The sequence below is a fragment of the Cannabis sativa genome, chromosome X, assembly GCF_029168945.1.
Source record: "Cannabis sativa cultivar Pink pepper isolate KNU-18-1 chromosome X, ASM2916894v1, whole genome shotgun sequence".
Classification (NCBI taxonomy): Eukaryota; Viridiplantae; Streptophyta; class Magnoliopsida; order Rosales; family Cannabaceae; genus Cannabis; species Cannabis sativa.
Genome location: NC_083610.1, coordinates 42094917 through 42110100, shown reverse-complemented (window position 1 = coordinate 42110100; position 15184 = coordinate 42094917). Strand labels below are relative to the sequence as shown.

At 41.7% G+C, this 15184-nt stretch overlaps 1 non-coding gene across 1 annotated transcript; it reads left to right on the top strand.

Moving 5' to 3' along the window:
• The first annotated feature begins 5299 nt into the window (after positions 1-5299).
• LOC133032883 (small nucleolar RNA R71) lies at positions 5300-5406 on the top strand. The gene has a single exon (XR_009685468.1). It is a non-coding gene; the product is annotated as a small nucleolar RNA R71 (small nucleolar RNA).
• Positions 5407-15184: the final 9778 nt, after the last annotated feature.

The following is a 15184-nucleotide window of genomic DNA, read 5'->3' as shown; positions in this document are numbered from 1 at the left end:
GATCACATCACACTAATCAGCAGTGTACAACTATCGTCAAGCTTATTGCCATTCCTTAACTAAAACAAAAACTAAAACAGAAAATTAAAGTGCAGAATTTGAAAATTTTTAAGCCTCTCCCCCCAAACTAAATACTACATTGTCCCCAATGTATACAGTAAAATGCAGAGAGAAGAAACTTACCTGAGACCCTTTCAGAAAGGGTTGGGTGGTGGCGGCTGGTCATAGGGATAGAACCGAGGAGGTTGTGCCAAGTAGTTCGGGTCATCAATCCCAATGTTCATTCTGTTGATGAGAGAGTTGAGTTGCTGAACTTGTCCCTCATCATAGATACTCCTCTGCACCATGTATTGTTGCATGTGGTTGTTCTGTTGAATTATGTAACTCATCTGTGCATGAGTGTATTGTGTTGTAGGATCGATGGGCCCAGGCAATTGTAGTGGTTGCTCCTCTTCTTCTTCTTCAACACTAGGCTCACGTTGCCGCCTATGCCCTTGCGGTGCATCAGGTGGTGGCTGCCCATAGGGGTGTGGCTCTTTCAGCCTGTTGACAAAGGCGATGTCCATCTTACGAAGTGGCAACACCGTATTGTCAAACTCTAACTGGGGAACTTCATATGCCCCGCAGAGTTCTGTGATAACTCCCGCCAAACCGAAACCACCTCCCGTGGCTCCTTGCACGATTTGGTCAATGCTCTGCCTTATGACTTGTCCAATGTTAATGTTGTACCCCTTCATTATGGCGTACATATATTTAAGGCGATCCATTTGGACATCGGAAAAATGTTTGTTGGGCACTAACCGAGCACTCACAAAGTACAGCCATGATTTTGCCACCGGGTTCAGCTCACACCGGTATAGAATATTGGGCGACCCCTCGGTACCATCATTGTCATGGAACCTCAACCCAGGAAATCCCACTGTCTCCGCGACATCCACCATATCAAACTGTTCTTCTTCCTCAATAATTCGGAGGCGTTGTTCCTCCCTAGTGTAATCTGGGACAGAGAACATCACATTGAATGCGTCAGCAGTGGCGGGAACTTTCTTTCCACGAACCTTCACTTCCCCATTCCGGCGGTCGGGCTAATTCGCAAGGAATTCACAGGCCATAGTAACATTAGCCCGACCCCGGGTATCAACAAAGCTTCCCCACTTCATTCTCTCAATTTGCGCTCTGATCGTTTCAAACCGAGGTTGGCGCCTTAATGGATTTTCCGGGAATTCAATACCCCATTCTTCAATATAAGCTCTATTCTTCAACCTTACGAAGCGATTGTGAGCCTCGATACTACCAAAGCGGTATCTATCAAAACCCGTTGGTGGTGGGTTCGAAGACGAACCTTCCTCAACATTCCTAGTCCTCTTTGGTGCCATTTTTCTCTTTTCTTTTTTTTTTTCTTCAAAAATTTTTTTTCGAATTTTTTTTTTTTTTCTAAGAAAAATTGGGCAGCACCTCCCCTTAAATTTTCTCTATCCCAAAAATAACAATTCACTCAAACAATGTTCCTAAACACTCAATACCACAATACAATAATAATAAACCCAATATCATCAATATTTTTACACCACACACATTTATATCACTCAAAATCTCAAAGTAATTAATCAAATTCTTGAAATAATGAAGAAAGTGATACTTACAAACCCGAAAACGCTTTACTCCACCTCCATTGTTGAATGTTCTTGAAAGCTTGAGGTTGAGGGTGACAACAATGGTGATTTTTGGATTTGGGTAATTTTTTTTTTTTTGGTGTGGGTTTTGATGATATGTGTAGATTGTTGAGTGAAATTGGGTTTTTGATTAGATTGGGTTTAAGGAATTTGAGAAAAGATGAAAAGATTGAAGATTTGAGATGAGAAATTGAATTTTTGAGATGAAAATAGGGTAGGGTCGGCTGAGAGGATTTGAAATTTGAATTTGGTTTGTGTAGGGTTGAATGAGGGGGAAAGTGTGAATTTATAGAAATTTTTGGTCAGCAAGTCGCGACTTGGCCTAAGGCTAGTTGCGACTAGCTAACGAGGAAAATTCAGGCCTTTCTGGAAAATCAGCAAGTCGCGACCTCTTGAGAAATAGGTCGCGCCTAGGCTTAATGCTAGTCGCGACTACTGGGCTTCAGGTCGAAAATAATTTTTTTTTTTCACGCTTTTCACGATTCAATTAAAAAGAAATAATGTCTGGTACTAATCTAAAAATTGAAAATACTAACAATATTAAAGCAGACTAAAACATAATCAAAAGTTTAACAAAATAATACTTGGGTTGCCTCCCAGAAGCGCTGTGTTTATCGTCATGCAGCTAGACGCTGAGCCTTGCACTTCAAAGTGGCGCCAAGATCATGGCGGACTTGGCTTGGTCAAACTGACCTCCCAAGTAGAGCTTTAAACGCTGTCCATTGACTTTGAAAGTTGTTGGACTTTCACCTTTTAACTCCACCGCTCCATAAGGAAACACCTTGACCACCGTAAATGGTCCCGACCATCTTGATTTCAACTTTCCAGGAAACAGTTTCAGCCTTGAATTAAAGAGTAACACTTGCTGCCCTGGTTGAAACTCTTTCCGTATTAGACCTTGATCGTGCCACTTTTTAGTTCTCTCCTTGTATATCTTTGCATTTTCATAGGCTTCGTTCCGAAACTCATCTAGCTCATTCAGCTGTAACAGTCTTTTCGCCCCTGCAGCTTTTAGTTCCATGTTAAGAGTCTTCATGGCCCAAAAAGCTCTATGCTCTAACTCCCCCGGTAAATGACATGCCTTTCCAAACACCAACCGATATGGGGACATGCCAATCGGTGTTTTGAAAGCTGTTCTGTATGCCCACAGTGCGTCATCCAACTTCCTTGACCAATCTTTCCTTGATCTTTGCACTGTTTTCTCCAGAATCATCTTAATCTCTCGGTTAGAGATTTCAGCTTGGCCATTACTTTGGGGATGGTATGGTAAAGCAGTTCGATGTCGGACACCATATCTTGAAAGAAGTGCTTCAAACTGCTTGTTACAGAAGTGGCTCCCTTCATCGCTTACTATTGCTCGAGGAGTACCAAACCGAGTAAAAATGTTCTTTTGTAAGAAGCGGAGAACTGTCTTTCCATCATTTTGAGGTGTAGCTGAAGCTTCGACCCATTTAGACACATAATCAACAACCAAAAGAATGTACTGATTGCTAAAGGATGAAGGAAAAGGACCCATAAAGTCTATTTCCCATACATCAAACAATTCAACTTCTAAAATTCCTGTTAAAGGCATCTCGTTTCTTCTTGAAATATTACCTGTTCGTTGACAACGATCACATGCCTTTACAAAAGTAGTAGCATCCTTGAATAGCGTTGGCCAAAAGAATCCACTTTGCAACACCTTTGCAGCTGTTCTATTTCCACTAAAATGTCCTCCACATGGTAAAGCATGACAGTGATTTAGGATAGAATACATCTCCTCTTCAGGAACACATCTCCTTATGATCTGATCAGCGCAGTGCTTATAGAGGATTGGTTCTTCCCAATAGTAATGTTTCACCTCAGAAAAGAATTTCTTCAATTGTTGACGCGAAAGCACCTTCAATTCAAGTTCTGGGGGCTTTTCAGTAGATGGCTTTAGCTCTTTTGGAACCGCTCCCAATTCCTCAAAATATCTTCTGTTCAAAGGCCCATAGGAATCAAGCCACTTCACATACCCCATGACCTCTTGTCCTTCTTGCTCCGTCAATTCATCTTCAGTTAGACTTAGTTCAAGAGGATCATCTAGTAGCTTTTTCTCACTCACCATTTCATCAATCAAATCAATGAAGAAATAGTTATCACTTGCCTTTGGGTACGTCATAGCCTTTAGCACATTAAAGACCACTTCTTCTCCTTGGACTCTCAGCTTTAATTCACCCTTCTGAACATCGATTCAGGCTTGGCCAGTTGCCAAGAATGGTCTCCCAAGAATAATTGGGACATTGCTATCTTCTTCCATATCCAAAACGATGAAATCAGCTGGAAAGATGAACTTATCAACCTTAACTAACACATCCTCAATGACTCCTCTAGGATGGGCTAGTGATCGGTCCGCCAATTGGAGAGTTACTGTTGTTGGCTTTGCTTCACCCAACTGCAGTCTTTTAAACACCGATAGAGGCATCAAGTTAATGCTAGCTCCCAAGTCACAAAGTGCATTTATTCCCTCAATTTTTCATATAGTACAAGGAATAGTGAAACTCCCTGGATCTCTGAGTTTAGGAGGGAGTTTCTTCTGTAGGATGGCGCTGCACTCTTTAGTTAGAGCAACTGTCTCATAATCCTCCATCTTTCTCTTCTTTGACAGGATTTCCTTCATAAACTTCACATAACTTGGCATCTGCTCTAAAGCTTCAGCAAAGGGAATGTTAATGTGAAGTCTTTTGAACACTTCCAGGAATTTGGTGAACTGCTTGTCTAAGCTTGACTTTCTAAGCCTTTGAGGGTATGGTATTTTTACATGGTGATCAATATTAGTTGGTGGAGACTGCTGTGGCTGTGTTTGACTATCAGTAGCCTTCGTTGGAGTGGGTGTTGGGGTCGACATCGGTTGCTCTTCATTCTCCTTTTCTCCATTCACTAGTTGTGGCATTTCAGGACCATCATAATTTTTACCGCTTCTCAGGGTAATTGCCTTGCAGTTTTCCTTGGGGTTTACTTCTGTTGTGCTAGGCAAATTCCCTTGAGGACGGGTTGCTACTTGAGTTGCTAGTTGGCCCATCTGTGTCTGCAGGTCTTTGATTGAAGATCTAGTTTCAGTCATGAATTGAAGCAGTAAATTTGTCTGCAAACTAGAATTTCCACCAGAGGTTTGTTGCTGATTAAACTGTTGATTTTGATTCTGGTTCTGATTTCGTTGCTGATAGATACCACTGTTTCTTCGGTTATTACCCTGGTTGAACCCATAGTTGTTGTTGTTGTTCTGTGAATAGTTTCCAATGGCTTTAGCTTCATCCATTGGCAAATCATCCACATCAGCTTGGCATTCTGAAAAGTGATGGCTTCCCCCACATAACTCACACACAACTTGGGCTTGTTTAGCTTGCCCTGCAATTATCTTTGTCAATGCCTCAACCTGTGCTGTCAACTTGGTGATGGCATCGACCTCTAACACACCAGCTACCTTCTTTGATTGACTCCTCTCAGTTGGCCACTGTTGATTGTTTAGAGCCATCTCCTCCAATAGATCATAAGCCTCATTAGCACTCTTCCTCATAAAGGCTCCTCCAGCTGCAGCATCTATTAAAGTTCTTGTATTTCCTACCAACCCATTGTAGAAGTTGTGGACCAGCATCCACTTCTCTATACCATGGTGAGGGCACTTTCTGATCAGATCCTTAAACCTCTCCCAAGCCTCATGGAGAGATTCATTATCTTGTTGGCAGAAGTTATTAATTTCTCCTCTCAGCTTTGCAGACTTGGCTGGAGGAAAGAACTTTGACAAGAATTTCGTTGCCAGATCATTCCAGGTGGCGATAGAGTTGGGTGGCAAGGAGTTTAGCCAACTCTTGGCTCGCTCTCTAAGAGAGAATGGGAACAGTCTCAGTCGAATAGCATCATCACTAACTCCATTAACTTTAAAGGTTTCACAAAGTTCCATGAAGTTAGAGAGATGCAGATTAGGATCTTCAGAAGGGAGGCCACCAAACTGAACTGAAGACTGCACCATCTGAAGTATGGCAGGTTTGATCTCAAAGTTATTTGCATCCACTGCCGGTGGCCTGATACACGACTGCACTCCCGTCAGAGTAGGGAGAATGTAATCTCTCAAGCTGCGGCCATTAGCTTGATCTTCTACTGCGCCACCATTGTTACCGTTATTGCCTCCATTGTTTGCAGCATTGGCAGCCATGATGTCTGAAGTTTCAGCAGTTGCTGAAACTCCCTCTTGCCTCTTGTTCTTTCGGTTTCTCCTACAAGTTTTCTCGATTTCGGGATCAACTGGTAATATCACTGCTTGTCCTTGACGGCGCATACACTTATGATTCCTGAAATAGATCAAGAAAATATTGCAAGAAAAAGGTTAGAAAAATCAGCAAGAGAAAATATACCAAAGTAGAAGTTAGTATAATTTTGTGTAATATTAATCTTTAAACAATTCCCCGGCAACGGCGCCAAAAACTTGTTACGAAAATTCTGTTTATCACGCAAGTGTACGTATCAAGTAGTATCTCACGCAAGTGAGGTCGAACCACAGGGAATTGGATTAAGTACTACTAAACTATACTTATGATTCTATTTGGTAAAATAATAAGTTTGCAATTTTAAAAGTAAATAACTCAGAAATTAAAGAGAAAATAAACGAAGATTAATCAAGATGAGAGATTAGGGAGGTGAATCCTGTTGATAAGCTACCTATGTCAATACCTAATTGCTATCCTTATCTCAATGTGAAAGACAGATTATAAATTAACCTAACTCTTTTCAGATCTTTTAGGTTCTAAATAATATGTTCTCTAATTAACTTCTTAATTAGATCAACACAAAATCAGCATTAAGCAATAATCTATTAGTCACTAAGGCTATGTAAATACTTTCGTTTTACATCAAAACCTAGACTATCCAAATTTTAGCATTCCCAATTCTCACTTTTCAGATTTCGAATTAGGATCATAGAACATGTAAAAAGGTGATCAAGCTTGCACATGAAATTAAACACAAATAAAGATAGTATTCACACATAAGATGAAGGAATGGCAATTATTTATTAACTAGGCATAAACTTAAACAACAATCATCATCCTCCCTTATTGGGAAATTTAGTTCATAATAACTCTAAAAACATCCATGATTAATTCAGAAATAAAAACAAACATAAAGATGAATAAAAAGGGTAAAAGAAAGAAACTAGAAGGTGGTATCGCTCCGGGTCTTCAAGATAGCTTCCTCTCCACTTGCCTCCACTATTAGGTCTGTTTTTGCTTAGATCTGACCTTCAATGTCGTATTCCTTATATAGGGATGAGTGGTGAGCCTCCAATTGAGTGAAAAATCAAAATTAGGTCAAATCTGCGATTTCCGTACATAGTCGCGACTAGCATTTAAGCTGGTCGCGACTACAGGCAAAACTCAAAAAACCGAGTTTCTGCCAAACTCACGAAGTCGCGACCAGGGTCGCGACCAGGGTCGCGACCAGGAAAAAGGGTCGCGACCTGGCTCTCTGGAGGTCGCGACTACTGACACTTCTGGAACCGAATTTTCCAATTTTTCCAAGTTTGACCCAGTTTTTCACCATTTGACTGAATTCAAACTTTAACACCCCGGGAACCTGAAATAAAGAAAATCAAGCGTAAAACTGCTCCAAAAGACACCAATAGACGAGATAATGCTAACTTTAAAGACCCGAAATATAGGTTAATTATAACCTAACATGTATAACGCTGGTCTACCTAAAATGGCATTGTAGGCAGATGGTAGGTCTACCACCACAAACTCTGTCATCCGGGTGACTGTTTTTGGGGCCTCCCCGAGTGTCAATGGGAGAGTGATTTTTCCTGTGCTGGCCACGCCATCTCCAGTAAATCCAACCAAATTTGTAGTGCACGGTTGTAGGTCTTGCACACTTAACCCCATTTTCTCCAAGGTTATCTTATATAACAGGTTCACGCTACTACCGTTATCGACCAAGACTCTCCTTACCCTCCTGTTGGCGATTTGAGATGTTATCACCAGTGGGTCATTATGCGGACTTTGTACATGATGAGCATCTTCATTGGAAAATGTTATGGTTTGGTCCTCCATTCGACTTTGCTTGGGAGCACGTTGTTCTGGTGTGAAAGGAGTCTTATCTGAGTTCTTGAGCTCATTAATATATCTCTTTTGAGCCCCATTGGTGGTCCCTGCAAAGTGTGGTCCTCCTGATATGACCAATACGTCCTCTCCTTCCACAAGTGGAGGAATGTCCGGGTTATGTCCCAGTTGTCCCCCTTGTGGTTGTGTCGGCGGGTTAGGAGTATTGTTTCCAGGTGCCCCCTGTGGTTGCACATTGGCACGTGGGGCAACAGGTTGTTGTGCATTTGCTCCTTGTTGGTTGTATTGCCTATTCCTTGCATAATGAGCAAGAGGCCCATTACGTATAAGAGTCTCTATCTCATCCCTCAAGTTTCGACACTCGTTGGTGGTATGGCCAATGTCTTTATGATATTGGCAATACTTGGATGGATCTCTCTTCGCACGACTTCCTTTCAAGGGTTCAGGTATTCGAAAGGCCACCCGATGTTCGTTTGCCACATATATGGTTTCTTGTGTCTCCACAAGTTCGGAGTATATTGTGAACATGGACTGATAACCTTTGCTCTTTTTGGCATTGTTCTGATCTCCTCCATTGTCGCCCTTTCTCTTATTATTGTGCCCAGAGTTATTGGTGGCTGGAGGGTTGGCAGTTGTTGCTTTTGGATTGGTGGAAGTTGTTGTTGTAGTAGCTGAAACAGGTTGTCCTGAGGGAAGAGGCAGGTTGTTAGCTAACCTGGCTTCCTCAATGTTTATATATTTTTGGGCCCTTTTCATAAATTCGTCAATAGTGGGGGCACCTCTCCCTTGGAGGCTATCCCATAGTAAAGATCCATGAGTTATGCCTGCCCCCAAGGCCATGAGTCTCCCACTGTCATCAACGTTCTTCACCTTGGCCGCCTCGATGTTGAACCTATTAATATAGGCCTTTAGACTCTCACCGGGTTGTTGTTTTACATTGGCCAAGGAAGAGCATTCAGGTTTTCGAGACCTGGCAGCACGAAATTCTTTTTTAAAATCACTCGACAATTTGTCCCAAGAGGTGATTGAATGCTTCTTGAATTTGTTGAACCATGTTTTTGCTGCTCCTGTCAAGGTCACCGGGAATAACATGCACTTCAGATCGCCACTCACTTGGCTTGTCCTCATTAATGTGTTGAAATCACTAATGTGGGCTCCCGGGTCAGTACTTCCATCATATTTTGTCATAGTGGGCATCTTGAACCCTTGGGGGTATGGCAATGCCGAGATGTGAGGAGCAAAAGGCTCAGGTTCCTCATCAGAATCGTATCCCCCGACACTTCCTTGGGCATTCATTAACTGCTGAATTTGTTGTTCTAATGCTGTTATCCGTGGGTCATTTACCACAGGAGCAGGAGCATTGAGACCGGCCGGTGGAGGAGCGTTCACATTAAGCTGGGGTGCATATTCTCCTTGTTGTGGAGGAATGTCATACTGTGCCCGATAAGGAGCCTCCCTCTGTGCGTGCCCCCTGTTCAAGTGGTCTCTCAAGTCAGGTTGTCGCCTTTGGTTCAGATGGTCCCGAAGGTCAGAGCTCCTTGCATCACGTGGGGGGTATCGAGGGTGCTCCTCATAATATGGAGGAGGTGCATTGTCTTGAACGCTCACAGATCGGCTCCTTGAGTCGGAACGGTAACTCTCCCCCATGAAGCTCACCGTCCTCTGTTGTTGCGGCCCCCGAGGTGCAGGCCGTTGTTGGGCATATGATTGTGTTGCGACAATCCGAGATCTTGATAAATAACTATCGTCTCGGGGTGAGTGGGGTCGCGCACGCTGTGGTCTAGTCTCCCTGGGTGCTGGTCTCGGACGGACATAGTTATCACGAGAGATGGTGCGTTGTCTTTCCCGTCCATATCCCCTAGGTTGAGGTACCTGTCGAGCATGGTTGTCTCGGTAGTTTTCTTGCCCGTTTTGAGGGGGTCGAGGCAAGTCTTGACTTGGAAGGCGACTGGGAGGTGCTTCCCTCTGTCGTGACCTCTCCCTTGGGGCTGGTTGATGTGGTGCTTGTGCATTAGTACGTGGAGGCTCAGGATGCCTTATTGGTGATGGTGGGAACCTGATTGGTGAAGGAGGGTTCCGAACATGATCTCTTCCCCTCTCGTCCCCACCAATATCCCTAGGTGCTGGAAGTGGTTGAGATGGTGGGATCCCATTATTGTGTGTTGTGCCCCTCTCCTCACGGGAGTCTCCTCGTGGGGGATCTACAACATCGTCTTGTGGGGCAGTAGGTCCTCGTGCATCCCTCCTAGTTTGTTGCTGTGTAGGAGGGCGTACATTATTCCTCCTATTCTCACGACCTGAGGTTGTTACTCGTGGTCTTTGTTGGGATGGAGGGCGCTCGCTCCTCCCACCATGGTTGTCGTTCTCACGAGAAGGTCGTTGTGGTATGGCACTAGCATCACGACCTTGGGTTGTTGGTGACCTAGATCTCTCTTGACCTTCAAGAGGGTAACGTGTTGAACGACTCCCACGGGGTCATCCCCTTCTCGCTGTACCAAGACGCCCGCGGGTTCCCCTTCTTTGTGGCCTTGTGGCCTCCTGGGCTCCATACCTCCCTTGCCACTCTTTGTTGAGCCTGAGAGTCTCTTCTAAACGCTGGCGCAATGCCTCGTTCTCCATCTACACCTCATGGACGTTGGTAGTTCGCCGTACACCATGGGATGGTGACGATGAGCTTCCTGCATCTTGGACCCGACCTTCGTCGTCAGGTATTGCTTGTTTGCCTGGACGTCGAGAAGTCCCTTCACCAGCGGGCTCAACGGGTTGGTACTCTTCATGGTGTTCCATGGTGTTTCCTTCGTTCATGGGGTCATCATGATCCTCCTCATAGTTCGTCCGTCTTATACTCACCATGATGGTAAAGGGTGATTAACACTTGTGCTCAAAGCTCTCAATGAAAGCACCAAAAAAAAAAAAAAAATTGGCTTGTTTTGGGTATATTAGAATTTTATTGATGCATTAACTTCCTCTTTGTATTCTTGGTATATACACATGTAAAAAATAATAATAATAAAAAAAAATAAAGCAATATGTGTAGCTCCATGAGCTCCAACAAAGGAGCAAATGGCTCCATAAGCTCCTACAAAGGGGTCAAATGGCTCCATAGGCTCCTAAAATGGAGCTGAAAAAAATGAAGCCGGAAAAAAAAATGGAGCTGAAACAAAAAAAATGGAGCTGGAAGAAAGAAAGTGGAGCCGATTGAATGGGTCCATGAGCTCCATAGGCTCCTAAAATGGAGCTGAAAAAAAAAAGGGTGGAGCCTATTGAATGGCTCCATGAGCTCCAACAAAGGAAAGTGGAGCTAAACAAAGGAGAGTGGAGCCTATTGAATGGCTCCATGAGCTCCAACAAAGGAAAGTTGAGCCTATTAAATGGCTCCATGAGCTCCAACAAGCGAAAGTGGAGCCAATTGGGACAACAAGAGACCCAATTGGTATTATTACTTTTATTTAAAAAAAAAAAGGGTATATATATGCATCAATAGGCGTGGAGTAAGCTTCTACACATCCACACTCATCAATTCCTACATATTCCAACCTATTCTACTTTTTTGTCTTTATCCTCTAAAGCCTAAATAACCACAAACACATTTTTCCCTCCATTTTAAATGTCTTTTGGATCAAAACTAGAAATTTCATATGTTCATCATTGTCATCATCATGTTCTTCATTTTTTCCAAAAAGTTCACTCAAATCATACCAAATGCATAAATCTCACTCATTTCTAAAATAAATAGTGGATTAAGATAACCCATAGCCTACATTGCAAAGTTTCATTCATAGATTCCAAAAATTTCAAGCCAAATTTCACAACATTAGGAAAAATCAAATATGTAAAAAGAGGGTTTTGTGAAAAAGTTCAAAGAATACTATGATGTTCATATTTTCTATGAATTTTAACATGGAAAATAGAATTAAATAGTGAATGGATGAGAGAAACTTACTCAATAGTGATGCCCAAGCTTGAATCCCTTCCAATAATCTCTAGTTTCCACTTTGAGCATTCCTTTGAAATGGTTTTTGGAGCTATTTGAGAGGGTTTTTAGAAAAGCTTTTATTTTTAATATAGAGTGAAGAGTAGAATGGATGGGTTGTGAAGAGAGGAGAGGCCTATTTAAAGGCTATAAGGATTAATTAATTTTTTTTTCTTATTATTTCACTTCTTTTGTTTATGTCCAAAGATGCTTAAAAATATTGGTGGTCTTCTACATGTCTACACTCGGCAGTACCAATATATGCGGGTGTGAAGTCCAAGCGCGCGGGGATTATTTTTTCTACAAGTCCATCATAACATTATAAAGTTATGATAAACTTGGGGGGCAAATGTTATCTCTCAAAAAATCCAAAATAATGGTGCATGAATTTTTACTCTAGATATGGAGGTCCAACAAGGTGGAGCTTATTGGCCATGGAGGAGCTCATGGACCAAGGAGGAGCTCAAGGGCCATGGAGGAGCTCATGGGCCATGGAGGAGCTCATGGACCATGGAGGAGCTCATGGACCAAGGAGGAGCTCAAGGGCCATGGAGGAGCTCATGGGCCATGGAGGAGCTCATGGACCATGGAGGAGCTCATGGACCAAGGAGGAGCTCAAGGGCCAAAGAGGAGCTCATGGACCAAGGAGGAGCTCATGGACCATGGAGGAGCTCATGGACCAAGGAGGAGCTCAAGGGCCAAAGAGGAGCTCATGGACCAAGGAGGAGCTCAAAGGCCAAAGAGGGGCATTGTGGGCGCACTAAGCTCCCAACTCCGTCAGATGCCAAGGTGCAACCGTCAGGTGCTAAGGTGTAAAGGGCTCCTCAGCTGTCAAATTATCTCAAGGACCTGATGGGCACGAACCGACCCAATTAGCTCCCCTCAGGTACCCATGACCATCCGGGTCCGCTAAATACGAGGGACGCGTGCTGTTAGAGCTGCTCCGAAAATATAGTCAAAAAGTGATAAGTGAAGAGATATTTATTTTTTAAATAATTATTTTATTATTATTTTGTATCTTGAACCTAACCGAACTATAGTTACGGGAGGGCATACCTATGTTTAAGGGATTTTAAATCCTAGATGAATATCTATATAAGGGGGGTGAAATCACTTGTAAAGGGACCCTGAAATTGATACTCACGAGATCATACTCTTGAGCTCCCTCTCTCAAATTCTAAAAACTCACTTGAGGAGTGAACTCTTGGAGAACATAACTCTGGAGAACTCACCTCAAGCATTGAGATCAATAACACTCCAAGTGAACTAGCCTATTACCGCTGAAAGGGGGTGAACCACTATAAAATTCTTGTGTTCGTTTATGGTGAATTTCTTTTTGCAAACCGGTTTACTTTTATTAACTATTGCTTGTGTTCATCTTGCTCGTTTTACGATCTTCTTAGATCCGTTGACGAAAAACCGCGTCAACAATTAATTAATAGACTTTATATGTCTAATTAATAATTAAATTAAATGACAATATTATTTAATAATCTATTTTAGTTATTAAATAATTAGTTTTGGCATTTACAAGGTTAGAATTGGAAAATTGGCGTTTTTGAGAAAATAGAAATAAAAATTGTGAAAACTGCAAAAAACCAAGTGAGGCCCATTACACACCTTGGCCGGCCACTTAAGCATGTTTTTCCAATTAATATTTTCATTATTTTAATGCCAAATAATTGCTAACCTAAACCTAGTAGTTGCCTATAAATAGAAAGTGATGGCTCAGTCAAATTAATGCTTTTTGTCAAGAAATCAGAAAATCAACTTTTTAAGAAAACTGAGCCTTCCCTCTCTCTCTATAGCCGAACCAACCCTCTCTCTTTTCCTCTTCATAATTTCGAAACCCTTAGTGATAGAGTAGTGCCCACACACAGCAAGTGGTACCTCAATCATAGATTGGAAGACTGTGAAGGATCACACACAAAGAGAAGGACATTCGGGCTCAGATCTTGATAATACTCTGCGACAGAAAGGATACAAGGGTTAGAGATTTGAGTGGAAGGATACATTATTCCGCTGCAACCAATGTAAGATTTTCTTAACTTTACATGGGTTTATTTATCGTTTTAGAAAGTTCATATTTATGGTGTTAAACAACATACTTGTGAGTAGATCTAAGATCCTGGTAAAATAAATTCCAACAGTACTTGCCTTCAAGTTTGGCAAGCGATGAGTTTGGACCAAAGTTAGCACCAACAACATAAGACTTTGGATGATGAGCTTGGGGAGAAGCATTTTGTAGCTCGTAGAGGATATAATATGGTGTTGATGACATATATGGATCCATTGGCAGTTTATTCGTCAATATCATTGATGAAGTTTAATCAATGATGTCATGTGCTTCCTCATCCTCCAATGTCACAATATCTACTCTTTCATCTAACAACCCTTCTTCTTGTTGCTCACTCTCCACGTGGCTATCCATACCCTCACTTGTGATTTCATATTCAATGATTTCCTGATCATGGATGAATTCATTCTCTTCCATAATTTCATTCACTTCACGACATTCATTATTTAACAAGTAAGAATCTGATGTAGCCAAATTTTGAGTAAATACCACCTCAAAAGGATCTTGATCTTCAATTGTGGACTCATTATCTTCCTTGTATTCAACTAATGACCCTCCTTTATTGTACCAATAACTCTCATAACTTTCATCATTAGAGTTATTACATTCTGAATCATGAGCCATTGAATTATCACATAAGGATCTCACCATGTCAGTCAAGCGATTAATCTCTCCTGGAAGTGATTGTAGAAGTGCTAGTAGTTGCTCCTCTTTCTCAATTTGTTGAGATGAATTTGGGCAATAAGGTGGGTACTGGTGACTCCAACCCTGAAGTGATGGATCCCAATGCCAGTCGTAATCAAAATCTGCCATATGATTCAACAGATTTATTACATCATAGTCTCTCATTAATAGAGGCGCTCCAGTTGCATCTGCTCCATAATCAACCCAGCTTCTTGTTTCATCATTAAGTCCATTATAAAAGAGCCACGTAAAACATCCACTTGAGAAAGTGGGATAACATCTCTCTCCAAGCTCTTTAAATCTCCTCCAAGCAGAATAGAATGGTTCATTGTGTTGTTGGGCAAAATCCTCAAGATATAGCATCTGGATTTATCTTGCAGGTCAACCTCATAAGTAAAACATTAGTAAAATTAAAAAAATAAAACTCAATTAGTTCTAAAAAGATAAAAAATTAAAACAACAAAATTAATACTAAAACTAAGAAGAAAAACCAAATTAGAACAAAATTTAATTTTTAATAATATTAACTAACAATCCCCGGCAACGACGCCAAAAACTTGTTGTGATATTTTGCACACGCAAGTGTACGTATCGTTACAAGTAGTAAATGTTGGGTTTTATGCCCTAAATAAAACTCAATTTTAATGTAATCTATTTTATTCAACATCAATAAAGAAATAGAAGTATTTTTCATTCATTTGTGTAT